The following is a 10,317-nucleotide window of genomic DNA, read 5'->3' on the forward strand; positions in this document are numbered from 1 at the left end:
ACAATGGGAAAAGAAAAAAAGGTGGGGTGAAAATAGAAGAAAATTTGGGTTGAGGAGCACCTGAGTGGCTGTCAGTTAAGTTCTGATTCTTGGTTTCGGCTTAGGTCATGATCTCACTCTTTGTGAGTTCAAGCCCTACTTTGGGCTCTGTGCTCTGACAGCGTGGAAGCTGCTTGGGATTCTCTCTCCCTGGCTCTCTGCTCCTCCCCCTGCTCGCACTTGCTTACCCAACCTCTTTCTCTCTCAAAACTAACTAAATAAATAAATAAACATAAAGAAAAAGAAAAGAAAATTTGGATTGAAAACAGAAGTTGCATGGGGTGGCCCAGGTTTAAATTAGGCCAGGCAAGTGCCAAGAGCAAGGTAAAGCTAAGAAGGAATAATCAGGTTGGAGGCTTGAGAAAAATGAAAAGAGGTTAAGAAAGACTATTGTAGAGTGTTCAATAGAATATCAACATGAGATGACTTAAAAGGAATTTAGTGTGTCTGTGAAGGCTCCTAAGATCAAAGCCACGTTCTGTAATACCTTGCAGTGACAGGAAGAAGCAACAGAAAGAGCAAATGCTGGGGTTTACTCATGGTGGGACAGTGAGATATTTCAGAGCGCTGGTGAGTGTTTTGGGCATCTTGGTACTTTGGCTGGGTACTAGAATAGAGGAAATAACATCAAGAGATTTTTTTTTAGCAAATATTATTTATATATGAATATTTGCATGCAAATATTATACAGTAATGTAATAGCCTCCCCTTTTCACAGGGAATATGTTCCAAAACCCCCCAGTGGATGCCTGAAAATGTGGATAGTACTGGATCCTATATATACTATATATTTTTTTTATCCTATACCTGCATACCTGTGATAAAATTTAATTTATAAATTAGGCACAGTAAGAGATTAACAGCAATAAGCAATAATAAAATAGAAGAATTACAATAAAAGTGATGTGTTTGTGGTCTCTTCCCCTCAAAATATCTTATTATGCTGTGCTCACCCTTCTTGTGATGATGTGAAAAGTTAAAATCCCTACTTGAAGAGATGAGGTGGGTATTCACCTTGGTGTTAGGCAACTGATCATGTATCAGAAGAAGAATCATCTGCTTCTGGACCATGGTTGACTTTGGGTAACTGAAACCCCAGAAAGCAAAACTGCAGATAAGGGAGACTATTGTATCCATCAACCTCAGTAGCTTTTATTATCCTATTTCTGGAAACAGTTCCTTGATCTATAGCCTCAATCCTGATTTTTCTTTTGGTTTCAGAGCCCAGTCTTCCCCCATAGGGCATCTCTGCTTTAATGTTCCATGTCTAAAATTGAATCCTTTATCTTCCTCCCAAAGCTTTTTTTTTCTGAGTACCCCATTTCTGTTAACAATGTTGATACTTTTCTAGTCTCCCAGGTCTGACATTTGAGTCATGTCTGACTTTTCCTCTCCCTTCCTTCATGTGTCATCAAGTATTGTCCTTCAATACTTCCACTGAAATATTTCTCCTGGCTTTTCCTCCTTTCTTTTGCCAGGGTAATAATTCAGGCTGTAGTCATTCCATAGTGATACTTCTGTGCCTTCTTAACTGGTTTCCCTGACTCTAGGCACTACTCAATCCAATCAGTCTTACATACCACACCCAGATTCATCTTTATAAAAGGTCAATTTGATGAGTCATTCCTCATCTCAAAAACCTTAAAAGAGCTATGGTAGAGTCCCTAAGGAAACAAGAAGACCCTAGAAGACATTATATTCCAATGAGAAAGAGACAGTTTATATAGTCAGGAGGAGATGTTGATTTTGAGAAAGCTTCTCTCAAGAGTATGAGAGAAGAGAATGGATGAAAGAAAGGTGAGATACATTAGAGTTTAGGAAATGGGTTGAGGAGGAACAGGTGATGCCAAGGAGACTCAGGGAATTTAGAGAGATTGGAGGGGAGCTAGGGCAGAGTGTGTCACAGACACCAAGATAAAAGAGATGTCAAGTAACAGTGATCAGGTGGACTCTTTCCTGGCAAGAGTCCATCGGATTTGGCGATTAGAGTGTCAGAATTAAGAGCAGTTTTAGGGGAGTATAGGGATACTATGGAGGGTTGAGAAAGAAATAGAAATAAGAAGCATAGATTTCCTTTTTCAAATGTTGGGTAAGAAGAGAAGAGAAACAATGCTGAAGATAAAGAGAGATGAACTTAAAAATCCCCTCCCCTAGGAAAGAGAGTTGCACCACATTATAGCCTAAGGTTAGAGATTTCTGTGGTGAAGGAGAGCTTGGTATTAGATAGAAAGAAGATGATTGACTGAGAGAGAGCCCCAGGGAGGTCTGAGGAGATCAAATCTAATGAGAACAAGAAGTCTTTGCCCATTTATAATCATCCTCTTGCTATAGTCATGCTACTTCTGACTATATGTATGTTATGATTGTTTATGGTTGTATATGGTTAAGGTAATGATGCATCATGAAATGACTACATGAATTTTTGCAACTTCAAGGGGTAGAACTGAATGAATCATTTTAGAAAATATAAGGAGTTACTAATAACCCTAGTTTGAACATGCTAAATCATTCATTAAAGTTCAAAGATATCATTCACTATTGCCATGGAAATCAGCAGAGGACTAAGAATATTTTCATACTGAAAAGTGGGTGTGTTCATTTTCTATTGCTGCTCTAGCAAATTACCAGAAACTTAGTGATAGGTCAGAAGTCCAACACAGGTCTTACCGGGCAAAAACATAAGCGGGCAAAAACATAGGCATAGGTGGGCTAGGTACCTTTCTGGAAGCCTCTAGGGGAACATCTGTTCCTTTGCCTCTTCCAGTTTCCAGAGACTATGAAATTCCTTAGTTTGTAGCCCCCTTTCTCCAATCCAGACCAGCAACATTTCTCTTATCTTTCTTCAGTTATGTCATCAATCTCTGACCACACTCATAGAAACTTCTTCACTTTTAAGGATTCAAGTGATTTGATTGGGTCCACCTAGATAATCCAGATATCTAGATTCTTAGGTATATTCCCATCTCAAGGTCCTTAACTCTAATCACATCTGCAAATCTCTTTTGCCTTGTAAGATGACATATTTCACAGGTTCTGAGGAATAAATAGGCCATGGGCATCTTTGAGGGCTGTCATTCTGCTTTTAACAGTGGAACTGGGAATGAGGTCTTCATTTTAAGAGGAAAGTTTGAAATGAGAAAAAGAAAGATATTTGGTGTTTGAGCTTTATACTTGATATAAGCAAATGCTTGTTGCTCTGGTAGGTGAACTCATTTCTGGATGTAAGGTATGTAGTGTCTAGATGCTAAGAAGAGAGAAACAGTTTGCTGGTAGCCTAGAGTGAAAGTTCAGTTGTGCTAAAATATTATAAATATTATTATTTAAATATTATAAGAAATAGTATGAGAAAAATGAAGATCATAATACTTTTCTATTTAGGTTGAGTGCCTGGCATGTTCCAAGCATTGTTGTATATATTTTTTTAAATATTAAAAAATAAATTGTAAAATGATTTTTAAAATGATATCTGATAGTAGGTTATAGCTTGAACACTAAAGGGAAGTAAAAGAGGAGCAAAATATATTCCAGTAGTTTCTACTCCTGTATTAACAAAAATTAGTCAGTAAATGAGATGGCAAATATTAGTGCAACTTTTATCTGATAGCTACTACAGATAAACTAAAACTTAAAAATTAGTTTTGCAGTTGATAAAAATCAGAAGAACCCTGTATTTCACATTTTAAAAACTTCTACTTGTTCCTTGTATGTCTTTTTAAAAACCAAAAATAAGTTATTTGATCTAACATAGTATGATTGGTCTGTAAATTGGTGTATAACTAATTATTAACATAAACAATCTAGAGAGACTATTTGGTAACATGTAATCTAAATTCTGTCTCCAGGTTTGGGTGCCTGGGTGGCTCAGTCAGTTAAGCTTCCGACTTCAGCTCAGGTCATGATCTTGTGGTCCATGCATGAATTCAAGCCTTGTGTTGGGCTCTGTGCTGACAGCTCAGAGCCTTGGAGCCTGCTTCAGATTCTGTGCCTGCCGTCTCTCTGTGCCCCTCCCCTCCTCATGCTGTGTCTCTCTGTCTCTCTCTCAAAAATAAACATTTAAAAAAATTTAAAGGATTAATAGGTAGATAAATAAATAAATAAAATTATATCTCCAGCTTAAGATGAAAGCAGCCATCCATTTGACTCTATTCCTTTCACTGTAATAAAATTAAATTTGTATTTTATATATCCATTTAACAAAAATGTGCTGAACTCCTGTTTTGGGAAAGGCACTGTGCTAGACCCTGTAAAATATTTAACACAGACATCTTAACTTTTATTTGCAGTTCAAAACTTATTTCCAATTGTGAATGAAACATTTTATTACATCAGCTATCTGTCCTGACTGGCCTCTTTACCATCTAATCTGTGTATCTCACAGATTTTTATTCATCTTTTTACTGCAAAAAGTCTCCCTGTTATCCCCGTCCACCAGCAAACCTTTTCCCAGAGGAAACCAGTGTGTTATCTTTCTGTATATCCATCCAGATGCATTTTATGTATCAACCAAATGTATATACATATTTAATTCCCCATACATATTTTTAGCCATCTTTCTAAAAAATTGTTTTTATGTTTATTTATTTTTGAGAGAGAGAAAGAGAATGAATGAGCAGGGGTGGGGCAGAGAGAGAGGGAGACACAGAATCTGAAGCATGCTCCAGGCTCTGAGTTTTCAGCATAGAGCCCCACGTGGTGCTTGAACTCAAGGGCTGCTAGATCGTGACCGGAGCTGAAGTCGGACATTTAACTGACTGAGCCACCCAGGTGCCCAATATTTTTAGGCATCTTGTCTTTTTTTTTTTTAACTTCTTCATTCCTTCTTATATCTGCATACTATTCCATTGTGTGAACATATCATTTATCTAATTTTGGACACTTCCATTAATTTTAAAAAATATTAATTTTAATATTTAATTTTAATATTAGTCTGTTCCTAACAAATAGTCTTCTACTCAAATATATTTGTGGATATCTTCCTAGAGGATGGAATTCTATGTGTATTCCTAATTGTGAATAAATACTGTCAATTTGCCCTTCATAGAGGTTGTGCCTATTTCCCCATAGACTTACCAACAAATGATGGTGATCTTTGCAAATCCTAAGGATGAAAAATGTTATCCTTAAAAATGTAGTTTTAATTTGCATTTCTCTTATTATGAGTGTGGTTGAGAATCTTTTTATGTGTTTTAAAGCTATTTGTATTTCCTTTTCTGTTTCTGTTGGGTTGTTGTGATTTGTTATTATTTATACAACAGGGCAATAGGAATTTATATATTTATATATTATATATTTAATATATAATTAGGGAAATTAGCCTTTGTCAGTGAGTTGCAAATCTGCATTTTTCCCAGTTTGATAATTGTTCTACAACTTTGTAGTAGCTTTTGTCATGCAAAAATTTTTAATTTTTAGTTTATAGTAAAGTGTTTTTATAGATGGTGTTGTGTTATACTTAGGCTTTCCCCACTCTGAGATAATTTTTTAAATTCTTCATAGATTCCTCTAGTACTTTTATTATTAACATACATTGTTAATCATTATAAGTTTTAAATTGTTTAGTGCATGGGATCAAGTTCCCTGTTTCAGTTTATATCTGAGTTAGATTACCAAATCAATCCCATGAAATATAGAATAGCATTAAGGAGCATGGATTTTGGAGCTGATAATTTGGGTTTTTCTGCTTCTGGGCTGTGTGATCTTGGGTATGCTCCTTAATTAACCTCTGTGAGCTTCAGTAGTTCATCTGTAAAATGGAAATAATAAATAGTACTTAGTTTGTTGTGAGAATTGGGAGATGACTCATTTAAAGCCCTTATTTAGCACAATGTTTCACAAGCTGAAATCATTCATTAAATGTAAACTATCGTGATAATGATGATGGCCATAGACTATTCTTTCAACTGCCACTACCATCCCATAATTCATGGCTTTAATCACGAGGGGTTGAATAAAAAAAATGCATCACAAATTTGCCAATATTACCACTTTAGTGTCAAGAATCCAGTCTCCTCTAAGCATAGTTATCAGCGCCTTGGCAGTACACTAGAATGACCTGAGTAGGTTTTTCAGTTCCAGATGCCTGGATCCCTACGCCTAGATATTGTTTAAACTGGTCTGGGCTATGGGTCAGGCATCAGTATTTCTCAAAAATCCCTCTGGTGATTTCAATGGGCAGCAAAGGTTTAGAACCATTAACCTAACACTGGGCCAGTGGCTTCAGATATTAAGGAAAACATGTTCATTGCTTCTAAAAAACATTATATAGAAATTGTTTATAAGTCAGATGCCATGAATTAGTTAGGAAGATATTAAAAAGAGAACAAAGAAGAGTTGAGACTGATGACAGATATAGATATTGAGGAAAGGAGTCACAAAGTTGAAGATATTCCCTGCGTATACATCTAGGACATCTTTCTCAGCAGAGCTCAGGGAAGGTACACGTCAAGTACTTTTATTAACTGCTCCTTAGAGGAAAGGGATATAAATGTTTACAGATGTTAGATGTGTTAACTGAAGCATGGAAATAGGACTCATCAGCTCTTCAAATTTAGGATTATTGTTATCCCCATTCTCAAAAATAAATGCCTGGATAACTCTCAAAAATAAATAATTATTTCTGATCATGAGTAATATATCTTATCCCCTTACATAATTTTAGCAGTTTGGGAAAGATTTGGAATGGTATTCTAGCTCATTTATAGATACAGTGTGAGATGGGTATACAAGAAAATTGGATATTATTGAATCCAAGGTAAAGAGCAGTGTGGTCTAAAGAGACTGGACGAGGAGTCAAGAGGCCTAGATTTCAGTTCCTGAATTTAAGTTTCCTCAGCTGCAAAATGAGAGAATTAAGGGTTCTCAAAGGTTCTTTCAGCCTGAGTAATTACTATCATCAAACCACCTAAGTAAACCCTTTCTTAATCAGTGAGTAGGAGACAGGAAAAACTCAAGCTTTTAAAAAATACATGATTTCATAGATTTGTTTTTATATACAAAAGGAAGCATGCTTTCTCAAATATTAAACTATGTCTTGAAGATATTAGACTAATATATGTCCTGCCAAACTAGCATATTTACATTTTACATGTAAGTGGAGGCAATTTGTGTCTTCACCCAGAGGGGTAACTAATGGAGGGTAGGGGATTGCAACTTGAGACCCAGGAGGAAATGCTGGAACAGAGCTTTCTGTTGTCTTTCAAATCATGCCCTATGGATAACTTCATTTGGGACAGATCATGGGGCCTCCTCCTAATCTTTTCTACTTCTCTTTTTGCATTATATTACCCATGATCATTAGGACTTCCACAATTCTTGTTTTTGTTGTCTTTACATCATCTCTTCCCTACAAGATTGTACATTTTTTTAAGGCCAGGTTACAATGATAGTGTATCCTATGAGGTAGCAGTGTCTTAGCACATAAGAAAAGCCTGATAAATATTTATTTAAGTTGCTAAAATTAAGTGATTTTAATTTCATTGTTGTCTTTTTTTCTATCTTTTTTACATGATACTTTAATTTTCATAGGCTCCTTTACAATATTTTCAATTATTTTTTTACACAAAATCTTATTTCATGATATTATTCTTAACTACTTCCTGAATATAGCAATAAGCTTTTCATTCTCAAAAGCCTAGACATAGTAATTAATAAAGTAATAATTTAATAAAGTAGTAATTAATAAAGCTATCAAGATATGAAATAAGTACATTAGGTAAGCTTTCAGTAGTAAATGTATAAGATAACTTTAAAAGGTATTATTTTGAGACAATTAAGATAGGCTATCAATTTGATCAAGTATGATAAATGCTTCCAAACTAAACTAGGGGCGCCTGGGTGGCTCAGTTGCTTGAGTGTCAGACTCTTGATCTCAGCTCTGGTTTTGATCTCAGGGTCTTGATCTCAGGGTCTTGAGTTTACGCCCCTAACTGAGCTTTGCGCTGGATGGGAAGCCTACTCAAAAAAACAAAAAGCACCCCACTAAACAAATATTATAACTCACCAAACTTACATTATTGTGAATTAACAATGAACAACTATATAACATGTATTAAATATCACAAATCATTAAAATAAATCCTATGTATGTAATTCAGAGAACCGAGTTACTTAGGATGATAGTATTGAGATCTGAGTATGGTAGAAGGGTACTACTTTCTATTTTAGTAAAGTAGATAAAATTCCAATTTTAAGTTAGCACTAAAAAGAATCCAATGGTTTAAAAATTTGCATTTAATAAAAATAAAGTTGACACTATTTTTTATCCTGATTTTAAGACAATTTTAACACCTTATCAAATAGTGAGCTCTAAGACACCAGGTGATGTGTGCAAGTGTTGAATCATTATATTGTACCCCTGAAACTAAAATTACACTGTGTTAACCAGAATTTATATAAAAACTTAAAAAATTTTGTGAGCTCTAAAATATAAACATATAATCAGAGAAATGTTCCTCTGTTTTTAGCTTAACAGTTAAGTTGGGACTTTAAATTGTGACAGTGATGCTTCATTAACAGTTGTAAATTTATACATCCTTCTGGTTCCCCTGTTGAGATTACCTTTGTGGGCTCTAAATTTTCCACCTGGAAGATAAAATACTTTCTAGGTAGGGAATTCTAAATTGTCATTCAAGTACTAGTCAGAGGTCAGTTAAAATGTCCGAATGCATAATTTTTTGAAGAGCTTATCCAGACTAAAGAATATATATACTCAGTACTGAGAACACTTCCAAGCCTCTGTGACTTCTATATTTGTACAGAAAGGTACATTAATTTTATTAATGATTTTTAAAACACTCAAAGCATATTGTGTCTTTCACAAAATTTTATTTTGCTAGCTGCCATAAATGTATCATGAAAAAAGTTAAAAAATTTTCTTGCAATTTGAATAGATTCCTTACATTTTCTGCTCTAACGTACACATGTACTTATTTGAAGATATAAAGATGATCCCACATTGTTTCTATAACTATTATCATTTTGCATTATTGGTACTTAGTTATGTTCTTTTTTTGTAGGACTGTTCTTCAAACTTGCTTTTAGACTCACTCTTACATGTTAATCCGCAAATAAGCAAATGTCAAGGGCAGTCGAAAAAGGACCATTTAAAACAAACTGGCAAACATTTGGAGTTATTTGTAGTTTCAAAAATTCTTTTTAATTCAAAAGTCACATGTATTATGTGCATTACAATTAATTTTACAAGTGGAAATTTTGAATATGGTAAAGTTGCTTTCAGGTAAATTTCACTAACAAATCATAATCTAAAATTCTGTATGATTGAATTAAATATTGATACTTTGCAAAATATTTTCAGCGGCGCATTACAAATACTACTTTCTAAAGGTGTGTTTTTTAGTTTTAAATATACATAGGCATGATGACATTCTCCAACATATACTTTTTTGGGTCTTTTCCTCTGCTCTCTGAATTGCCCTCTTTAAATATTAAAGAGAACTGCTGTCAAGAAAAGGTATTTTCTTTCCAAGAAGGACGTTTACACAAGCAGAGTATTTTTTAGACATGGAAATTCCAATTTTGAAGAACACATCAAAATAGTTTATATTTTGTATTTCTCATTTCTTTTTCTATCTTAAAATAAAAGTTAAATCTTAACTGGAATCCTTTGCCCACAGTGAAACCGAGCGACGGTGCCAGACTTGAAGATGAAGGCTTTACTTTGTTAGCCATGTGTTTATGAAACCCCAGCGTCTTCCCTAGATCTCTTGGCTGATAATCTCAAACATGGAGGATGCTTCTGATTCTACACAAGGGGTTGCTCCATTAATTAATAATGTAGCTCTCCCAGGCTCTCCACCGTCTCTTCCTGTATCAGTGACAGGCTGTAAAAGTCATCGAGTAGCCAATAAAAAGGTAGAAGCGAGAAGTGAAAAGCTCCTCCCAACAGCTCTTCCTCCTTCTGAGCCGAAAGTAGATCAGAAACTTCCCAGGAGCTCGGAGAGGCGGGGAAGTGGCGGTGGGACGCGATCCCCCGCGCGGAGCCAGGCCGTGGCAGCGAGAGAAGCGGCCGCCGGCGGTGCGGCGCGGCCGGCGAGAGGCTACCCCCCGGGAGGACAGAGTCTCCCCTCGCTGCCCTTGTAGTTGAAAAGGGGGACAAGTGGCAGTCGGCGTGCTCGCAGGTGAGGGGCTCCGTGTGGTCGCTCGCAAGCCGGCCGGCGCCGACAGGGAAGTGTAAGCGAGCGGGGGAACAAAGCGGAGCGGCGCCGCGGTCCGCCCGCAGCGAGCTCCTCGCGGCGTCGGGCCGGCCGGCTGCGCGCCAAG

At 36.2% G+C, this 10,317-nt stretch overlaps 1 protein-coding gene across 1 annotated transcript in view; it reads left to right on the forward strand.

The window, feature by feature from the left end:
• Positions 1-10,087: 10,087 nt before the first annotated feature.
• The window catches only part of BAZ1A (bromodomain adjacent to zinc finger domain 1A), a 112,658-nt gene continuing 112,428 nt past the window's right edge, over positions 10,088-10,317 (forward strand). The window contains exon 1 of the mRNA XM_029950567.1: positions 10,088-10,175. The gene's annotated coding sequence lies outside the window, so the exon portion shown is untranslated. The remainder of the gene's footprint in view (positions 10,176-10,317) is intronic.

This window comes from Suricata suricatta, chromosome 9 (genome assembly GCF_006229205.1).
Source record: "Suricata suricatta isolate VVHF042 chromosome 9, meerkat_22Aug2017_6uvM2_HiC, whole genome shotgun sequence".
NCBI classification, from domain to species: Eukaryota; Metazoa; Chordata; class Mammalia; order Carnivora; family Herpestidae; genus Suricata; species Suricata suricatta.